Source organism: Dermacentor variabilis, chromosome 2, assembly GCF_050947875.1.
Source record: "Dermacentor variabilis isolate Ectoservices chromosome 2, ASM5094787v1, whole genome shotgun sequence".
In the NCBI taxonomy this organism is placed as follows: Eukaryota; Metazoa; Arthropoda; class Arachnida; order Ixodida; family Ixodidae; genus Dermacentor; species Dermacentor variabilis.
In genome coordinates, this window is record NC_134569.1 from 77,594,736 (window position 1) to 77,608,583 (window position 13,848).

Consider the following 13,848-nt stretch of genomic DNA (forward strand, 5'->3'; position numbering starts at 1 on the left):
CACATATGATCTACGTAGTCGCTCTCGGCAATCCCAAGACAGTCTTCACAGTTGTCGCATCACTTTTGCTCCAGTAGAATAACGGAAGCAAAACGCCGATCCAATTGTTAAAATATATGTTATGAAAGCCAGCTTCAGATACAAGTGGATTCGAAACCGGCATCAAGCTAACAGCAGAGACACTCGTAATGTTTGTAGCTGACAACGCGGACTTTGTGAATGTGCCATGAACCGATGTCGCGCGTGTGGTGTTCGCGTTGTGTGTCGTCCGATTCTCGGATACTTTTCACATTGTCTTCATATCTCGGCTGCGTCACTAACATCGGGCGACTTTTGTTGCCTAATATCCTGCACTATAAACTCATCAAAGTTTCTCATTCACTTAAAATAGGTGCCAAATTCTCTGAGCCCACCCAGTATTTCGACGGCGGTATGCCTGCGCAGCCACGCATATGAGTACCTCAATGCTGTACTGATTGCTTTGACCTATCATCGGAACAAAAAATTAGCACTAACATACGTGCGGGCATCACATTTGGCGGTACGCTGGAAGATATGCTACAAGTACGCTGTATTACTCATCGACGCTGGCAATAATGCGTCTAAAACGTCTGAAGGGCCCCGTAACGGCTTTTACAAACAGCGCATTCATGTTAGCGTTCCAGTCTCATACGATAGCCCACAGCGTTTGTCATACAACCTGCCAGCGCATATCTTTCGTCCACGAAAAAAATGCATAACGGAAAAGAAAAGCCACCCGTTCCGGCGCGCATGGCGCGCAGAGAGAGAGAAAGATACAAAGAAAAAACTGAAGGAGGAAAAGGCGCTCACACTCCTCCGAGCGCGCACGCCCTCCTGCGCGGAGCTCCTGCGCGTGCTCGGAGCTCTTGCGCATGCGCGGCGGTGCGCCGTCTCAACGAGTGCGCCAGGCACGTAAACGGTTGTGCCGGTGTGCGGTGTCTCCCTGAACGTTGGTGTCTGTGTATGCGTGTCTTTGTGCCATCACACGTCAACTACACTGAATGGTAAGCTTTATCAAAGACGTTTTGCGTCAATACCTCATGATTATGTGAGCGCATTTCGTAGCGCGAACAGGCTGCATGTAGCGCAGGCGACTCGGGTATAGTGTCGGTTTGTCGTTGACATGGTTTGATAACGCGCTCTTGTTCTCGCTTCTACTATACGGAATGTTTTACGGCGAGCGATCGCTCGCGCTTGTTGATTTTGTCATTATAGCTTAGGTGCGTAAAAAAGGAAGTACACCATGTTTTAACTTGATACTGAGCTACCACTAAGCGGATTGTGTGTGTTGGGCAGCCAGTGTGGTAGATCTCATTTAGTGGCGCTTGATCCGGCCGCGATGAATGCTGCACCGTATGTGTAGTGAAATTCTCGTGACACGCTTTACGTATATATCTCGAAATTGTGTTAGCATCAAGAATTTTCAAACAGACAGGCATAGTTGAATAACTGCTAGCGTACTCGGATGAAAGGCCGTGTTTGCGGGGCCTGCATCAGCAGTGTGTGACGTGTTGGTAGTTGTCGACAAATTCGACTTCGCCCTGCAGTCTGCTAGCCGCCTGGTTAGCTCAGATGGTAGAGCGGCTGCCCCGGAAAAGCGGTGGTCCCGGGTTCGAGTCCCGGACCAGGACGAATTTTTCTTCAACCATGAGGCTTTTCTTTCGAGGAATCCGTATGGGTTTCCTTTGTAGCAGTTGCTGCGATCGGGTGGATGTCTGATTTTCCCTTTATTCATCAGCAGTGTGTGCGCTGCCGTTTTAGCATAGTTTAAAAGTAGCAGTATTTTTAAGGTTCCTGGCAACCAATCTAAATAATTTTGGGAAGTTACAGCAAGCAAAACACGAGACTTGAAGAAACATCTAGTAGAAATCTCTAGATTCACCCAATCTATTTATATGCAACCACAAACGCTTTTGGAGCATGAAACCTGCGATAAGCTCAGTCACTTGCAGCTTCGCAACTTAGCCGAAAAAATTAGAGAACAATAAATTAGTCGCTCCGGGAACACCTTTACACGTTTCAAACTGAAGGCATTGCGTTTGACGGTAGTTGGAAGATTTGTTTTTTGTCTCTTTTTTTAAACAAGTTAGCAGCAGAAGTTATCTTTCGAGCTATATGAAAAGCGTTAAGCGGCTTCCGATGCTTCGGCGTTCTGCAGTTTACGTGCTCTTAATCACAAGGCAGCTGCTGGCGCAGATTCGCATTGTGCTAGTCGTGCATGGTATGAAGCCATTGTCGTGCGTAATAAGTGTTCCGGTTTTCATTACTGTTGCATGTAGTGCCGTCGTCTTGGACAGACTTCATACAATATGCGCCGTACAAAAGAAAAAAGAGCCAGATTATCAATTTGGTGGTCTTTTCTAAGTAGATAACGCACAGATTATTCAAATAATTCAGTGGGCATTGCATTTGTTCTACCCTTATCAACACACCTAAGAGATCGTAACATGTTTTAGTTGATAAGTAACCTGATCAGTACGCCCCCATTCATGTGCATTTTACTGAAAGTGTGGCAAATGTATTCATCTCGAAGTATGAGAAAAGAGACATTGCAGACTATTCTAAGCGGAAATAAATTGCAAATCTTAACGTGATTGTTACCCGCCGTGGTTGCTCAGTGGCTATGGTGTTGGGCTGCGGAGCACGAGGTCGCGGGATCAAATCCCGGCCACGGCGGCCGCATTTCGATGGGGGCGAAATGCGAAAACACCCGTGTGCTTAGATTTAGGTGCACGTTAAAGAACCCCAGGTGGTCAAAATTTCCGGAGTCCTCCACTACGGCGTGCCTCATAATCAGAAAGTGGTTTTGGCACGTAAAACTCCAAATATTATTATTATTATTAACGTGATTGTTCAAAACTGCAGTCAGTATGCTGAGCATGTTCGTTCGGCACGGGCATATTGCATTAACGCCTGAAAAATGTGCACAGTCCAGCCGGGTATCTTTGTTTCAACAAGTATTATTATAGGAATCGTTTGGGATTCTCGCATTTCTTTTATTTTTATAAGTACACTGTGTGTCACATGAACCTGTCTTAAAACAAAACGTACCGTTGCTGGCACCGGCGATCATTACGGTTGTCTAACTGCTTATCATACTGTAGTATAACGAAACATCATAATGGTACTGATTAATATTGCCATGTAGTCTTTAGTCAGAGGTAAACAAAGTTAACTAGAGGCATAAGTGATGAGAGCAAATTATATTGAAAACTACTATCGAACCGTAAAAATAACTAATTGTATAACTCATTGTATAGTTTTTCCTCACATTGTTGCATTTGCTTTACGTGTGTCTCTGTGTCTTCCGTGCTGTACTCACGTGGCCATCAATTATGAACTTGCCGAAGCCCTTGTCAGCTTTATTAATCAAGGGATTCAAGTCAGTTGAATCTAATACTGCATGTCAAGTGACTGACGTGTTATTCGTTTTATCTAAATATTATGGACTGGCAGTACTTGGCAAGCATTAAACCACAATATTTTTTTTTATTACACTTAAGCTGCAGGCGTCATAGATTGCTAGAAAATTTTCATGAAAACAGCCAGGGAAGGCTTGCAAAAAGATCGGGAAATTTTAAAATGGCCACATAGGTATGCTGTCTTGTTATATGTCATACAAAGTTTCCAGAGAATCTCTGAGTTAAATATATTTTTAAAACGTTTCACCTGATAAAAATTGAAGGAAATTGGTTCCATTTATTGAAAAATAAAAGAAAGTCAAGCTTACTGACAAGGCATTTCTTACTCAATATGTGTTTTTTTTTTGCGTTAACTAAACGTCCTGAACCTCGATAGCATAGAAAAAATTTTCATCTTTCAAAGCACCTTAAATAATTTACTGTAATAGAATTCATTCGAACTATACTATCAGTTCTGTTTCCTAGGAGGTGCATATCTGTCGTGCCATGACACAAAGTGCTCGTGTGGTATTTCGGGTGCTCATGTGGTATACCTAACTTGGAAACCTGTTAGCACGCCCAAGAGGCCTCATTACCTGTAACAAATTAAGTGACCATATCGATACAATCAGCCCATCTGCTTTCCGTTGAAGTTATGGCCCATTCATTTAAAAGTATGGGAAAGACATTTAAATGTGTATTAAGCAAAATAAATTGCAATCTTAGGCATGATACTGTGAATATTCCAGTCACGTCTTCTGAAAATATCCCTCTGCACGGGCATACTTAACTACCAGCCAAAAAAATGTACAGGCAGCCCAACTGGGTAACGTTTCAGCAATAAATATAGAGACCATTTGGGATAAGTACAATAATGCATCATGTATGAACTTGTCATAAAAGGGAACATACTGTTGCTGGCACGAGCAGCAGTTGTGACTGTTTAATTGTTCACCATACCATGCAATAAAACATTGTATAAAGGTGCTGATTTGTATTGACAAGCAGCCATTAGTCATAATTAAACCGCATTAAGTATTGACTTAGATGGTTTGAGCGAATATATTAAGCTGCTTAATGAACACACAAAGAATATAAACTTGTTATTTTTGCCTCATATTGCTGCATCTACTTATTTGCAGCATACACCTGCAGCACCTTTGGGACTAATGACACAAAGGTCAAGGCCAGCCTGGCGACCATGCTTGCCAAGGAATAGTGTAAATATTTAATCTGTTTGCATAATAGCATACGACATGAATTTAAGGAATTCATCTATTATATCGAGCAATAAAAACGGTGAATGCATTGCTGGTACATTTGTTTTATTTTTCGCACTGCATGATTCAGCACTATATAAATTATTTCTGTTTATGCAACATATATGAAAGTACAGCTGGTTCAGAAGCATTATTAATCTACTAACGGTAATGCATAAGTGCAGATGAAAAGGAACAGGTGCACATGCATAAATACATTCAAAACTTTTTGCTACCGCATGTAAACAAAAATGTAAACTAACTTGTAGATAGCCGCTATGGAGTTATGGCCTTATACACTCTTTGTAGACTTGTCTATAAGATGTCTGTGTATATAGAGTGCCTATAGATTAAAAAAAAATTCATATTTGTTAACGAATGTCTGCAGAATGTCATAGAAAAAAAGTGTATCGGACTATAAAGTTCTGTTTTTGTAGACTGAAGTCTATAGAATGTCTATAGACTATCTATATACATTTGTATATAGACATTCCATAGACTTCAGTCTACAAAAGTAGAACTGTATATATAGTTCTACTTTTGTAGACTGAAGTGTATAAAATGTCTACGGACAAATCTCATCTGTAGACATTCTATAGACTTCAGTCTACAAAAGTAGAACTGTAAGCCTATAACCTTGTCCATAGCCAGTCTATAGACTCAGACTTCTTATAGACTATTCTATAAAAAGTGTATGGCCATAATTCTATAGACCGTCTATAGACAGTCTATAGACTCAGACTTCTTATAGACTAGTCTATAAAAAGTGTATGGCCATAAGTCTATAGACCGTCTATAGACAGTCTATAGAATCAGACTTTTTATAGACTAGTCTATAAAAAGTGTATGGCCATAAGTCTATAGACCGTCTATAGACAGTCTATAGACTCAGACTTCTTATAGACTAGTCTATAAAAAGTGTATGGCCATAAGTATATAGACAGTCTATAGACAATCTATAGACTCAGACTTTTTATAGACTAGTCTATAAAAAGTATGGCCATAAGTCTAAAGACTGTCTATAGACTGTGTATAGACAGTCTATAGACTCAGACTTTTTATAGACTAGTCTATAAAAAGTGTATGACCATAAGTCTATAGACTGTCTATAGACTAGTCTAAAGAAATGTCTATAGACAGTCTATAGACTCAGACTTCTTATAGACTAGTCTATAAAAAGTGTATGGCCATAAGTCTATAGACTGTCTATAGACTAGTCTAAAGAAATGTCTATAGACAGTCTATAGACTTCATAGACAAATGTCTATAGACTGTCTATGGACTTTCTATAAAAATTTTTGTAAGGGAACGCGGAGCTGAAACAACTTAAACGGAGCCAGTGGCAAAAAGTCTACTTCACTGCCGGGGACGCCATTTCCATGAAGTAGCAGGTTGACATCCCTAGCCGACAGAGATCATATGACGTGATCGATTAACGACTTGGCGCTAACCGCTGGAAAACAGACCCTTATGACCTTTTACTTGCTTGAAATGTTGAAGTGCCCGAGCGCCCTTAAATTCTGCAAGAGGTATGCTTTGCCCAACGCACCATTTAACACCCCGAAATTAATAAAACTGTGTGCTATTACTGTTCTGCTAGTGAATGCACCATATTAGAAATTTTCAGATGTAAAGATGCAAAAAGGATGTTTTGATATCCAGTCAACCCTCGAGGGTGTTATTTTGCTGAGTGTGCGAAGGGCTAGCCAGGTACGTTCTCATTAAAGCGAAGTTGACTTTGCCAACCTCCACTGAGTTTGGCGTGGCATGTTGGGTATCTTGCTAGATAGGTAAGGGGGGGGGGTAGCGCGAACTGTCGCTCAATAAAAGAAAATTACGAGTCGCATGGTCTCATTTTAACAAGGTTCCTCCAGCGCGACAGCCCGACGCTCTATACATAAGGCTACAGACGCTTTTTTTCTTTGCGCCAAATGTTAAACTACAGTACCTAAAGTCATATGAACAAGTAACAACATTTGATAAACTCATATAAACGAGTAACAGAATTTGATAAACTCATATAAACAAGTAACAGCATTTGATAAACAAACTACATGCGCTCTTGGCAGACGCAATAAAACAATGATGCAAGATGTGGCCAAGTTGAAGCCGCCATGCAGAGCGCCATCGATGCGACCGAGCGCTTCCTCCGTCCCACTGGGCTCAGATGTTCTCCATCGAAATCTGAGCTACTTCTCTACAAGAAAAGACCCAGAGGCGGCGGCCATCGTGATTGGAAACCGGCGTCCGAAAGCGAAATACGGCTTTTCACTGGTGACGGGTCTCCGGTGCCCAGAGTCGACTCACTCCGAATATTGGGGATGTATATCGAGTCTAACGGTGCCAATGGAACCGCACTCAGAAAGATCACCGCCAAGACGGAGAGTGCTCTCGGCCTCATTCGGAGGATCGACAACAGGCACCGGGGAATCAAGGAAGACAACCTCATCCGCATTATACATGCTTTTGTTCTCTGCCACCTTTCATACTCGGCGGCCATGCATAATTGGCATGTTGCAGAGAAGAACAAGCTCAATTCACTTATCAGAAAGGTCTTTAAGCTCGCCCTCGGCTTACCTGCAAGCACTCACACCGAAAACCTGTTGAAGCTCGGAGTCCACAACACGCTCGAAGAAATTATCGAGGCACAAGAGTACTCACAGCTACTCAGGCTATCCGGCACAGCGACGGGCCGCAAGTTACTCGGCGAGATGGGCCTCAATCCTGTCGACCAGTGCCCCGACGCCGTGCGGATTCCCGGCGACATCAGGTCTCACCTGCACATCGCGCCCCTTCCCCGCAATATGCACCCCGCAAACAACGTTGGCGGACGTCGGGCCAGGGGTACAGCTCTACTTGAGCATGTCCTTAATAACCACATTGAGGCAAGCTTCGTGGATGCCGCGGCATATGTCCAACAAGAGGCATTCGCCGTCTCCATCGTCGACTCCAATTCAAGGCTCACTTGCTGCGCTACGGTACGCACTTCGTGGCCCGTGGTAGCCGAACAGGTTGCAATCGCGCTGGCTGTGCTCGATGGTCGCAGAGAGGCAATATATAGTGATTCCAAGGCAGCCATTAAGGCCTTCCAAACCGGTATGGTCTCCCCCCAGGCCCTCCGCATTCTCCAAAGCGCCACAAGTATCTCTCCGCATTCTCTCATTTGGTTTCCCGCTCACTTGGGGTCGATTGAGGGTTCTCCCTCTAACCCTAACGAGGGCGCACACGAGGCCGCGCGAGGACTCACTGACCGCGCCGCCTCAGCAGTCGCCCAGCCCCGCGGGGAACCCTTGCTTACGTTTAATGAGATCACCACGCACTACTATCTGTCACGACGGGTCTTCCCCCTCCCGCACCCCGCCTTATGTAGGGCGCGGGCGGTTACCCTTCGACTTCTACAAGCCCGTGCATACCCTAACCTCGCGGTTCTTCATGCCATATACCCTGAAAGATATCCCAGTGCGGACTGCCCTGCCTGTGGACTAAGGGCAACATTGGACCATGTGTTGTGGGAGTGTGAAGCCATCGGCTCCTCCTTCAGCGAAGATAGGTGGGCTGCGCTCTTGGGCAGCCCCGAACTCAACGACCAAACCCTGGCCGTCCAGAGTGCCTGCGATCGGGCCGTCAAGCTGGGCTTGGCGGTCCCTACGTGGTACTAGCCGGGTGGCGCGGGGTTTTCCCTGCGTCTTCTCTGGACCAAAATAAAGTTACTTCACTCACTCACTCACTCATCCCAAGATGTCAGTACTGGCAACGTTCACAGTGCCAGGTACCAGAAAACACGCTGTTGATATTTCCAGGGAGTTTTTTAAATATATACTTTTCACTAGAAGCTTAGCAAAGATAAGCACGTCACCAAGATTGGGTACGAGTCCAGTCTCACGTCGCATTCGCCACAGCCGCGGTTAACGCTGACAGCCATTGTAGTGAAGCCTAATTGTTCAAGAATGCATTAGGTGGCAAACGCTCGCGTAGCACGATTGAATAACAGCGTTACCACCCCTTTCCTCGTGCATGCTAGTGCTTTTAGGTGCTGGACGCTTGCGCCGCGTCGCATAGCAGCAGTTGGCTCCATACAACTAGTGCGCGCCCGTTTCCTCCATCCTTCCCTTGTGGCAGTTGGGATTTTGCGATGCTATATGTGACATTGCGCCACCTTCGCGATCGGACCAATTTATTCGGTGCGACACCTTCAGCATCGGGCCAGATCGTCGCAGAAAGGACTTTGCTCGGCGTTGTTGGGTATTGTGTAACACTGCTTTACACGGCAGAAGCGATACGCGTGTTCGCGACGTAGTTCAAACACAGCCACGCGGCTCGCTCTCATGCCTACGCAGAACTGAGAGGCGCACCTGTGCCTAAGCCGCACAAACTGACGACACTTCAACTAGGCTAAAAGGAAACAGGTGTGAATGATAGAACACAGAGACAAGTACCGTGAAGTAGAAAAAAAAAACGATACACTGCAATTTTTACTTCACTGTTCCGTGTCTTTCGTTTTTCATTGTTGTTGCTCAGAGTCTCTGTGTTGCACTGCGAGATGCCTGTAGTGCACGGAGAACTCGCGAGCTCATGCTCCTCGTTGGAGCGCGGTGGCGTGCGAGCCACTGTGACGGCATAGTTGGAATGTCACGCAGAATGTGAACAGGACAGGTGCGTTCTTGTATCGAAGTTACTCTGCCACTTTGACGGGCTATGGGCCTCGTTCAGTGGCGCTAGCATTCCGCTGATCTATAAATTTCCAAGAAATACCCGTAACCCTTCAATACATCGTCGCCCGATCTTAACTGCTTCTTGAAGCCTTTTAGCGCAGTTATAAATGTAATGAAGTTACTCAGTCCAGTTTAAATTCCTTTATCGGTACTTTACTTAAGCGTGCCGAAAGCGTGTTGCAGTAACTTGGATGTTTGCCACACAGCTCCTACGGAAAGTGATGAGCAAGTGATTCGGTAGCTGCAGAAATTCTGTAGAAAGCGTACGGAGAACTTGTGCAAACAGATTGACTTATTGGGCAACACGCGCAAACGCTGCCGGGAGGGGGGGGGGGGGGGGGGTGTCTACTGGTTAGAAAGGCGCTTATACGGCGTATATGACCCTTCGTGAATAAACAAAACCGATCATGGCCTGTTTTCTCCGTTACTTATTTAATTCGCTCCTTTCTCTGCACCACTCCGCTGCTTCCTTAAAGCTTAACAATCAGTTTCGTCTCTTTCCGAAAAACTGGACAATCGCCCCTTCACAGAAGATAACGTTCTAGGACACTGGTCCAGACGGGTTACGGAACTCAAGGCCTTACGGGCTTTGCTCAAGTTTTTAATGAAATGCGAATTGCGCGACCGCCTTTGTCTATTGTTGCGCGTAACATCGCGTTACTGTGTGAATTTTTCTTGTTTCTTTTTCTCTCTTCCTTCTCGTTTTATTCCCTTTACCTCTTTCCCCAGCACAGGGTAGCCAGCCGGTATTTTATTTACGCTGGCTAACCTCCCTGTCTCTCCTTCCCTTTTCTTTCTCTCTCTCTCTTCGTCTCTATCCTTGCGGTGATATATTCCGTCAAGTCCACGCTGTCTTCTTTGACTTGAAGTGTCCTTTAGAGCAGATCTCCGTTGTCTGAGGGACTGACAAGAGCTTCTGATGATGAAAGAGACAAACAAAGCACTCTTCTCCTTCAGCAGTCTACGGCAGGAACAGCCAGAACAGACAGAATGGGCACGTGTCCACATCCTGAAATGCTGGATATGCGACGTTCGTCTATACAACCTGTCTCTACCGCAAGGAACAGAAGACAAAACATATTTCCCATGATCCGGAGCCTATAAGTGTTCGAACGTATAACGGAAGCTGCAGGGCTGCCCGCAGGAGTGGGGGGGAGCGCGGTGGATATCGATTTCTTTCCACCCTCGTTACTTACTTATACGATAATGTTTTGCTTCCCGCAGTGTGGTGTAGATGAGCAGACCTAACCTTGCTAACCCGCCCGCATTTCCAGTTTGCCGCCTCGGGCTCTGGGTTTGCACCATCTTCGGTTTCGTGTATATAGCGTTGGAAGTAATCCGCCGACAAGAAGGTGTAAACTGTGAAAGGAAGAGCGAAACATAATAATAAAGGGAAAACCTTGTGTAGGGAAGTTAACCAGAAGGAGCATCTGGTTCACTCGCCTCGATTCTGAAACAAAGAGTCGACACACGAAAAAGAATACACGTCCAATAAGAGAAAACCAAGAATTTGCAGACGCGTGTGCTTATGCTGGAGTCCACACCGCGAACCAGTAAAAGGACAGAAGTTCCGGTAAGAGGGAATGTACGCAACAACTTGGTCGCCTATGCCTGTTCTAGCCGAAGGTATATACCTAAGTCCAGCGTTATCGCGAAGTTATATTGTAGTCACCTAAAGTTAGGATTCTTTTTTGAAACGTCGTATCCTGTTTCCGCTTCCTTGAATGATATACAACTGAGTGCGTTAACGCATACGCTGGGAAAATACACAGCACATTTTTTGTTTTATCGATTAAACATATTTGTTTCTGTACGGTTTTATGGAAAAGTGAAGAAAACTCTGTCCGACTAAACTGCTCCTGATCTCGGACAAGAAATACTGCGATAATGGCGACCAGCCCGTTGTTATCTCAGTAACGCCATAAGAGGGCCCTGAATAAGTCTACGAATTCTTTCTGCCTATGACGGCGGTGTACGTATGAACTGTAGACGCTCGATATCAAAAAATAAAATGCGTAGCGTCCTTTTGTGCCCATAAGGGCATTATTTTATTTCTCATAATCAGGAGCAGCTCACGCAGTTTTCTCCCAAGCATGCTTCGCGATGCCCCAGTCCGGCAGGCGACACGTCAGCAGTGTTAAGAGCCTTAAGTATCTATAAGTTTAGTCGCATGCATTTTTGAATTTCTGATAAACGCACTACCGGGCAAACTTCGTTGACAATATTTAAAGCACGGTGTGCGGTGGTCACGTCAGTCCAACCATGGCAGTGCGTAGTTTCTGCATTTTCGTATAATGATGGGTTATTACAGAGGTGTAGGTAAGTCAGTGTACCGAAAATGGACTTTTTACCTTCCAGTATTTGTCATTGCCGTGTAGTCCCAGGAAGTTGCTGCGAGTAGGTATATAGGCTCGTAGGGGCTTTTTGCAAATGGTTGCCGCTTTCGCTAATAATATGTCCTGCATCAGGATAGGTAGAAGTTTTCTCTTACGACCAATTACAACATCAGACCATTCTGTGAAGACGGGCTCAGTTCACTTGCACCTGAACCTAATATTGATGGATTGGTGAATGGTTTATGAGGTCGAGCGTCCAAAAGTAGCACATGAGCCATCTATTAACTAGGTAAACTTTAGTTTCTTATTTCTGTTACGGTTCCAACTTTGTTATTGAGCGATCGATAGCCATGTCGTGAATCCACTGCTGCAAATAGCGCAGTATGCCATAGGAAGAAAGAATAATAAAATAAGAACGACGAAACAGCATTCAGAGTTTACAGGATGCTAGAAAGCATAGGATAGTGTGCTGCGTTGAACAGAGACATGGAAGACGCCAGAGACGCCAGACTTATGAGTAACGCATGTCCGGAACACCGGCTCTGAACAAGCGTGTTATGAAAACAAGTTTTACTCTGAAAACAACATTCGTAGGTTGACCGTCCCTACGTGGTGGTGGCTGATCGTGCTATACATGTTACTGGCTTATCGCCTTGTGTTATGCATAGCTGCTGAGAGAGAGAGAGAGAGAGAGAGAGAGAGAGAGAAAGAGAGAGCAGGGGGTGATGCGAGAAAAAACAACGCTCGTGGTTGTGGCTGGTCGGATGCTGCACGTCTTCTCCTCATCTACATCGACATTTCCATGTTCTGAAAAGTGGTATTTGCCGTGTAGTTGCTATCTTTCACCCCTTGATGCCGGCGCTGAAGTTCTCACGGTCCGCGCATTTGTTTGCTAATGCATGTAGAGGCAGTCGTAGTGTTGTGTATAACGTGTGGATTGCATGACACGGGTATACGGCGTACCGTGCGACATCACCAAACCAGTAGTTAGCGCACCCAGCTATCTTGCTCAGCGTTTGCTCTAGTTAAGTCAACGCATCTCGATCCAGATTATTGTAGTGCTTGCTTACAACCCAAAAATAAAAGAAAGAGAAGAAATTAATAAAATTATGTACCGGTGTTATTCCTCCCGCTCATCTGTATTTCCATAGTAAGCGAAAGCGCGACTAGTGGGACTTCGGTCACCGAGTTACGTTCGGACTTGAACATAAGTACACAGGCAAGCAATGAAATATTTGATTAGACGGACGGGAATGTTTAGGCTCAAAGACACTTCCGTTTACCTATGGATCGTAAACAGACAGTTAAATGCCGTGAACTGACTGCCTCACGAGTAATTTAAAGCAGATTCTGTCATTTACAGGAAGTGGGGATATATGTGTGGGCCGCGCGTTTGGTAAGCCAGTTGATGTGCAGTATCTATGGGTAGGATCAGATTAGCAAGCGCCAGGATTTGTCGGACTTCCTTATATATTGTTAGTACCGTTTTTGTGACGCTCAGTTGTGATGGTCAGGTGAAAGACCATCAAGATTAGCGTGCACCTTAGTCAAATGAACAGATATGACCATCGCGACGAGGACAAACTACACATGCCCCTAGCTAGCTATTTCAGTGTGTTATACCTATATTATAGGTGGAGAGAGAGGTTTAGATAGAGATTGCCGGTTTGATTCTCGGTCGTGGTGACCGTATTGTGATAAAGAAAGAACGAAGAACGAAGAACAAAAAGCGATAGTCTATGCAGAAATATTTTAGGCTTAATGTATAACGACATAACGCACCAGGAAAAGAATAAAGAAAGCGAGAGATCTTGCAGAAAGGTTTCAGCTGACGGTAGACCCCGAATGGTCAAAACTAACTCGGTGTCCTTTGTAACGCTGTCTATCGTACGTAATTTCAGCTTTGTAACGGTAAACGCAATCTTACGGACGCTATGAACTACAAGAGATATGAAACACCGTTGCGCTGTTTGTGAAGAAAGGTGCCAAACGCCGGTGAGAAGAGCCGGAAACGACATTGTCGAGATTGCACAATGTTAGATTTATTATTAAAAAGGGGCCATATAGTTCTCTAGTGGATAAAAAGAAGCCGTGGACATTGCACGCTGAGACCGTTCCA

At 44.8% G+C, this 13,848-nt stretch overlaps 1 non-coding gene across 1 annotated transcript; it reads left to right on the forward strand.

Annotated features, from left to right (window-relative positions):
* Positions 1 to 1,578: 1,578 nt before the first annotated feature.
* On the forward strand, positions 1,579 to 1,653 carry TRNAP-CGG (transfer RNA proline (anticodon CGG)). The gene has a single exon. It is a non-coding gene; the product is annotated as a tRNA-Pro (tRNA).
* The last annotated feature ends 12,195 nt before the right edge of the window (positions 1,654 to 13,848 follow it).